Genomic DNA, 8,747 nt, shown 5'->3' with positions numbered 1-8,747 from the left:
AAAAACAGAGGGAAACATGTATGTTATTTTTGTATGTAATATATATCAACATATAGACGTAAGGGTATAATAGTCCAACAAAAATATAAATCAGGAAAAAAAGACCTTATGGAATAAAAGTATAAACACACGGGACTAATTAGGTTATAATTTTCCTTTGTGGACTTATTAGGATAGAACACATCTAAATGGGATTTATCAATAAAAAATCCTAATTTTATAAGTATTAATTCATTAATTATTAATGTTAAGTATTTTAGAAAATGGGGGAAAAAGGGCCCAAAATAAACATTTACAAAACAGGAAAAAAAAGAGGCCCAAAAATAAATTTTTAAAGAAAAAAGTCTAATCTGCAAACCACTTGCACATCTGCGAACTCTATCCACACAAACCGCAACCCACACTACGGGCAGTTGCAGGTTCAATTTTTTTCCAAACTGCATATATGCGGGTGGGTCCAAACCGCAAACCAAACCGTTCAAAACCAAACTGCGAGCACCTCTACCTGTCCCAACCCTGCCATAGATTGAAATTTTCAATTTCATTCTCTTCTCTGCGGATACCCGATATCTACAGATACCCGATTACATTTTAAAGATGCCAAAAAATTGAGAATCATTCAAATCCTTCATACATTAAATAATTTCTTTTGTTTCCATATATATAAATAGTGAGACTTTTAGAATTATTATTTATTTATATTTAAGCAGAATCACAGACTTTCATATTCTTATATATAATTATATAGAAAAAGGGAAAAATGAGTCGATTATTTAGAAGTAACTCTTCTATTAGCTCTATATCAATAACACTGCCCTCTATACCTAATCAAGGTCTAGTAATTAATGAAGAAGATGTAGAAATACAAAATGATAAAATTGATTTAAGTTGGAACATACCACAATTACCGATTAAAGAAATATATAAAACTACTTTTATGCAGTCTACATTCCATGTAAATCTTCATGTTAAAACCTTAGAACAAGTTTATGCTTTAGAAAAACCTAGGGAAACATGTCAATTACTTGATACTAATACTATTAAACGTCATTTAAAAACCGGTCATAATTTTATTCACTTAGGATTAATTCAAGTTGGAATCAAACCATTAACTCAACAAGGTAAAAATACTTATGTTTTATTATGTTTAAGAGATGCTCGTTTTCTTGATTATAATGATAGTTTAATGGGTATGATGGAAACTGGTCTCCACAGAGGACCCGTTCATTTTAATTATTTTCCTGATTTTACTCTTAGTCTTAGGGATCCACATATATTAGATGCTTTAACTTTGAATATTCAGTTAAATGGTTCTTTTACAAATATGAAAGAAAAAGTTCATAATATTGCATTAATTTACCGTATTTATTACAAATGTATTAAAACTAATTTAAATGTTCAAGGTTTACACAAAAGTCCAAAAGACAAGAATTTACTGATTCAAAGTAGTAGTAATGATACTGCTATAAATATTCCTAAAATGATTGAATGGAAAGATATTATCCTCCCAGATCAATGGGTTACAGTCAATGAAAATTATAAACATAATCAAAAACAGTCTACTAGTCAAGATATCCAAGATATTCAACAATTTACTGAGGGCTCAATTAGAATTAAATTTAATAAATCTACTCAATCCTCTAGATATAGTACTTCTCGTATACCTACTGAAATTGAAACAGAAGATGAAATATTTAATACACTATTATTTAGAAAAAAACAATCAAATTCATATTGGTCAAACTTCACATAGCAAAATGAAAGGAGTAGATGATTCTGCAACCACTCAGATTAGTAAACCTGTCTATTCTAGTTATACTCATCTTCCTGAAGAAGACACTGTTTCCCAGGATTCACCAACACAAACTGACTTTGAAATCATACCTCCAATAAACCCTCAATTATTAACGATTAGTAAACCTTTTGCTTCTGACTTAGATAAATTACATACTGAATTTAAATCTAAAAATAATAAAGCCAAATGCCAAGCTTACAGACTTAAATATGATTCTAATCAGCAATCCAAAATTACTCACAAATGGTATAAGTTTATGACTGAACATAGTGTAGAAGTTCCCTTCTTTGAATACTTAGAAATTATTACAAAAAAGTTAATACAATTACAAAAACCAAATGGAAAACGTCTTCTAATACTACTGTTAGTTCTAGTCATCCTCCTCTATCCACCATAATTATAGAACACCAAGGTTCTGTTATTCAAGCCTCTCTATTTAAATTACCTGGTAATGACACTGAATTAAAAAAAGTCATTGAACAAAATAATTATACTAACCAATGTCTAAAAACAATTGGTAAACAATTAGATAAAATAGAAACTAATTTCGATGAATATTCGGTTGGTCATTCCTCTAAACAATCTTTAGAAAAACCTTTAATTAATCTACCAAGTCAACGTTCCAAAAGAGATAGTCTGGTTACTCAGGATAGTTCTACTGTTAAAATCATAGAACAATTATTTACTAAGTTAGCCTCTCCTTCAAATGAAAAAACTGTTTCTCCTTCAACTGAAAAAGGTCTTACTGTTTTAAACCAACAACCTACTCTAGATATTATTTCTCATCAATCAGAAAACTGACACATCTAACAATAAAATTAATCTTTTAGCTCAGCAATTTCAATCTTCTAATCTTAATCGAATTACTTATCCTAAAGTAAATCCTACAACTCTTACAAAAAACTGGTACTCTAGTCCTACTCCCCCTGATCTCCAATATGAAGAAACCAATCTTAATGATCAATTTTCTATTTCTGCTAAAAAATTATATGAATGGAATATAGATGGTCTTAGTGAAGATCAAATCCTTCAAAAATTAAACCATTTATCCATGGTTGCCAATAGTTATCTTAGTAACTACCCAAATTATACTCAACCTGAAATTGTTTCATTAATCACCTCTGGTTTTACTGATATGTTAAAATCTTGATGGGAAAAATATCTCACTAAAGATCAAAGAGAATCTATTTTACATGCAAGTCAAAAAGATGAAAATGATTTACCCATATTTGACGAAACCATTGGCTATTATAAACCTGATGGAATCAATACCCTAATTTATACTATAGTTAGACATTTTATTAGCACACCTACCAATATATATTCCAGAATCCATGATTAACTTAGTAACATTACTTGTCCTACATTAAGTGATTTTAGATGGTACAAAGATGTTTTTACCTCCCGTATCATGCTTAGGAAAGATTGTTCTAAATCATTTTGGAAAAAGAAATTCATTAATGGTTTACCTAGTCTTTTTACTCATAAAATTAGAGATGTCCTTAGTCAACCTACTAGTGTAATCGAATATGATAATTTAACCTATGGTGATATAATCAATACTATCCAAAAAGAAGGATTAAGAATGTGTATTGACTTAAAACTTAGTCAAAAAGCTGCTAAAGATAAATATAAAACTAAATATGAATTAGGAAATTTCTGTGAACAATATGGTTTACCTCCAGCTGCACCATCTCGACGAAAACATAGTAAAAATAAATCTTCTTACAAGCACTCCAATAAATATAAGAAGAAGTATTCACCCTCTAAATCAACTGATAAATTTTATACTAAACCTAAGAAAAAGTAATATAAGAAAACTAATACTAAGTCAAAATCTACAAAAGACGTTACCTGTTATAATTGCGGGAAAAAGGGCCATCATTCCAATAAATGTAAAGAAAAACAAAAATTAAAAGATAAAATTAATCAGCTCCAAATAAATGATGAATCTAAAAATCAATTATTTGAAATCTTCTAGTTAGATCAATCCCCTAATAACTCCTCCACTGACGTACTTAACTCAAATACCTCATCTGATTACCATTCACCTAGTGATACTTCTGATAATAACATTGAATTAGGATGTAATGATACTTGTTGTAAACCTATTAAACAAATCACTGTTCTTACTAAACAACATCAAGAAGAAACTGCTCTTATTGAATTAATTAGTAAATTAGATGATCCTGAATTAAAACAAAAATATAATAACAAATTAAAATCATTACTAATTAACAAAGATACTAAACCACAACATGACAAACCAATCATTAGCTTAACAAAAACTTTAGATAGATTTAAAAATAAACAAAAAGAAGTCACTCTTCAAGATCTACAACAAGAAATTAACCAAATTAAACGACTCATCAAAAATTTACAAAGTAAAGATAAAATTTTAGAAGAAGAAGAAATATATGTACTAAAAATTAATAAAAGTTTAGACAACTTCCAACAGAATGATGCCATCTCATCTAATGATTCTGAAGGTACTAATGAAAATACTAATCCAGATAATGTTTTGTTCGATAATCGATCCAATCCATCTGGTAATCCTGAAAATAAAAGATTAAATCTTATCAATAAAATTAATATTCAAATATGGCATTCAAAAATCAAATTAGTTGTTAATGATTTTGAGTTAGAAGTCATAGCATTAATAGATACTGGTGCTGTTCTTAATTGTATTCAAGAAAGATTACTTCCTACAAAATATTATCATAAAACAGGTGAACAATTAACTTCTGCTAATGGCAGTAAAATGCATATTAAATATAAATTACCAAAAGTTCATATTTGTCAAAATAATGTTTGTTTTAAAATATCATTTGTTTTAGTTGGAAATATGACTAATAAAGTTATTTTAGGAACACCATTTATATTTCTACTCTATCCATTCACCACTTCTAATCAAGAAATAACTACTCAAGCTTTTGGCCAAACCATAACTTTTAAATTTTTATCTCCACCTGAAGTTAATTAAAGAATTAAACCAATTAAAAGACTGTTCTATTTCTAAAACCATTAATCGATTAACTCGACAAATCAAATATCTTAAAGAATAAGTAAATTACAAAAGAATTGAGCAACAATTAACTGATCCTGTTATTATTTCTCAAATTGAACAATTTAAACAAAAATTAGAATCAACCGTTTGTTCTGCTTTACCCACTGCCTTTTGGCACAGGAAAAAACATGTAGTTACATTACCATATATTAAGAATTTTAATCAAAGACACATTCCTACTAAATCTAGACATATTCAAATGAATCATGAATTAATTGAAATGTGTAAAAAAAAAAAAATTAACGAATTATTACAAAATAAAATTATTAGTCATATTAAGTCACCCTGGTCTTGTCCTGCTTTTTATGTTAATAAAAATGCTGAATTAGAAAGAGACATTCCTAGATTAGTAATTAACTACAAACCATTAAATAAAGCATTAGAATTGATTCGTTATCCAATCCCTAATAAAAAAGATTTAATTAAAAGACTTAGTCAAATTGTCATTTTTAGTAAATTTGATTTAAAAAATGGTTTCTGGCAAATCCAAATTCACCCTCAAGATCGTTATAAAACCGCTTTCACTACACCTTTTGGACATTATGAATGGAATGTCATGCCTTTTGGATAAAAAATGGTCCTAGCAAATTTCAAAACATAATGAATGACATTTTCAATCCCTTTAGTCATTTTTCCATTGTTTATATAGATGATATTCTCATCTTTTCTAAATCCCTTAGTGAACATTGGAAACATCTTACTGCTTTCTTTTATACCATTAAAACTCATGGTCTAGTCATTTTTGTTCCTAAGATTAAACTCTTTCAAACCAAAGTCAGATTTTTAGGATATGATATCCACCAGAATACCATTTTACCTATTAGTAGATCCATTGAATTTGCTTCTAAATTTCCTAATGAAATCTTAGATAAAACCCGGTTACAAAGATTTTTAGGATCCCTTAATTATATTCCTGAATTTTACAAAGACCTTAGAAAAACTTGTCAACCACTCTTTGATCGGTTAATCCTCTTCCTTGGTCTTCTACTCATACTGACATTGTTAAATAAGTCAAAAAATATGTCAAATCCCTCCCATACCTTGGTATTCCTATTGAAAATTTATTTAAAATTATCCAAACTGATGCTTCTGATATTGGTTATGGTGGTATTCTTCTCCAGAAAATCACTCCTCAGTCATCTGAACAGATTGTTCGTTTCCATTCTGGTGTCTGGAATAAAGCACAAAAAAATTATAGTACTATTAAACAAGAGATTTTATCTACTGTTTTATGTATTAGTAAATTTCAAGATAATATTTTAAATCAAAATTTTTTACTTCGTGTTGATTGCAAATATACTAAATATGTTTTAGAAAAAGATGTTCAAAATCTTGCTAGTAAGTAAATTTTTACTCGTTGGCAATCTATTTTAAGTATTTTTTATTTTGATATTGAATATATCCCTGGTTGTCAAAATTTTATTCCTGATTTTCTTACCAGAGAATTTTTAGAAGGGGATAAGGGATGGCAACTCCTTTCATTTCCTACCATAAATCACAAGTTACCTATTACCAAAATCTCATTCACCAAACTCCTCACCATATTGTTTGCCTCAAATTAGCCAAAAAATCTACTAAACGTGCTCAATTTATTCGATTTCATACCATTTGCAATCACCGTAATCTATTAGCTCACTATATTAACTGTGCTGATTATCATATGAGTAAATTAGAAATCCTCAGTGGATGCTAATTTCAGTCCTGTCCACCTATTTTACAGATGTCTGCTCAGAGACCTTTGAGACCTTCTAGTAAGGCTCTTGTTCCTTCTAGTTAACCAGTTCCTCCTTTGGAATTAGTCACCAGATATGATCCTGCTGAATTAGTCAATCGTTACCAAGTTCTTGGTAATATTCCTAAACCTAGTTATACCTCTGCTTTGGCTACTGACCCTTTCGCCTCTTCCTCTCAGTCAGTTACTCCTTACCCTCCTAACCCTATTAAATCAGCCCGTTTTAATTATGTTAAATCTCATACAACTAATCTCTTCTTCAAAGAACCAAGTCACTCAAAAAATCATACAGTTCTTGATTTAGTTAAATCTTATTTTCCTCCTGGATGGCATTTTGCTCCTTTTCATCTAGAAAAATCAATCACCTACTACAAAGATATCATGTTCAACCATCAATCCATTGTTATTAAACCTATCTATGATCGGACTTACACCAGTAAAATTGTATATCATTCATTGTATATTCACAATATAGCCTCTTTGAATGAATGGGGTCCTCCTTTTCAACTCCGAGATTTACCTGGTCATACAATTCAATATAGTTATTATGATTATATTGGCGCTTGGTTCAAAGTTCTTTTGTATCAAAATGAGTCAAACAGTCACTCTTGGTTCCTCCAATTTGATCATAAATTCAAGTCAGAATTCTCCACTTGGTTTTTTATTGAACAAATCAACTATTTTTCTACTATTTTTTCATTCAGTCCACAACAAAAGAAATTCCCTACATTGCTCATTTTTATATCCAAATACAAGGTCCCATGGATATTTAAATGGCAATGTGTTATTTCTGATTACATAAACTTTCGCCAACACTTTGTTAAATGGTGGGATAATTTCAAGATTCCACGAATTATTGAACAAGTTCAAGCAGAATTCTCAGTCAATATTCATGCTCCTACACCTGCCATGATCAAAGCTCAGCAAAACCCAACTGCTTCATTAACACAAGGAAGCCAACTTCCTCCAGTCAATCTTGGAAGCCCAACTTCTAGTTCTTCCAAGCCCAAGTCAGCAAAGCCCAAATCTGACCAAACAAAGTCCAAAGTCAAGACTAAACCCTCATCATCTCAGGCTAATCCCAAGGTCAAGTCCAAGTCATCCAAAGATGAGCTTCTCCAAATAACTCGCCTACTCATGGCCCAAGCCAAGTCACAATCTGATGAAGCCAGTTCAGAAGAAGGTTCAAATGGTTTAGACTCTTCTGAAGGTTCAACCAATCAAGATCCTTATGGGCCCTAGTTTCAAGATGCTCAGGACCCATATGCTTGATATAGTCATTGGATTCTATATAGCTATAATTATCAGCTTTAATCAATACTTTTCTTTTGAGAAAAGCTGCTGATATATATATCTATATTGATTCCCTCAGTTACATGCCGCCGTCAGAAAGCAATGAATAGTGAAAAGTCAACATATATATATATTTACTATTCACTATTCATCAAAAAGTCAACATTATTATTCATCATTCATCATCATTCATCCAACCAACAAATTCAGTACAATCAAAGGCAGCCATCAACTTTAGTCACTCAACGAAAGTTGCTGACAACTCCCATGTGCTTCTTTCAAAGTCAGATTCCTTCACAAGGCTCATAATAACTCCTTCACAAGGCTCACAGTAACTCTTTTCATCTATAAAAGAGCTTCTTCAGTCAAGAATAAGACAGAGTTAGAAAAATCTGAGTGCTTATTCCTCAAGAAAATAGTCATCTTTGTAATTTTATATTTTCAAATTATGTATTTTGAAAAACTGTTTGCTTCATTCCAGTAAACAATTGTAAGTTTTATTTTAAGTTGTTAAGTTAAGTTTTATTTTCTGTATTTTAATTTTATGTATGTTATTTTAGTGTGCTATTTCTTGTTTCCTGCTTCCGTCTCTTTTGGCTATATATATACACACACACACACACATATATATATTTTTAATTATATTAGGTCGAATTTGGATCAGGAAAGGTAATATTCGCCCATGCGTTACTCCCGTTGTGGGTAATCAAAATATAATCTACTCTCACCCCACATAAGTATCAAATTGGGTAAAATCCGCTTTATTCAAATGAATATGGACAGGCAGGCCCCATGAATCGGATTAAAATGGTCATCCCTTGTCAGAGCATCTCCAATGCTATTTGCTATAATACCATTGC

The sequence above is a fragment of the Camellia sinensis genome, chromosome 1 (assembly GCF_055761805.1).
Source record: "Camellia sinensis isolate YWXY chromosome 1, ASM5576180v1, whole genome shotgun sequence".
Classification (NCBI taxonomy): Eukaryota; Viridiplantae; Streptophyta; class Magnoliopsida; order Ericales; family Theaceae; genus Camellia; species Camellia sinensis.
The sequence above is the reverse complement of the archived record's forward strand: the minus strand, read 5'-3'. Positions refer to the sequence as shown.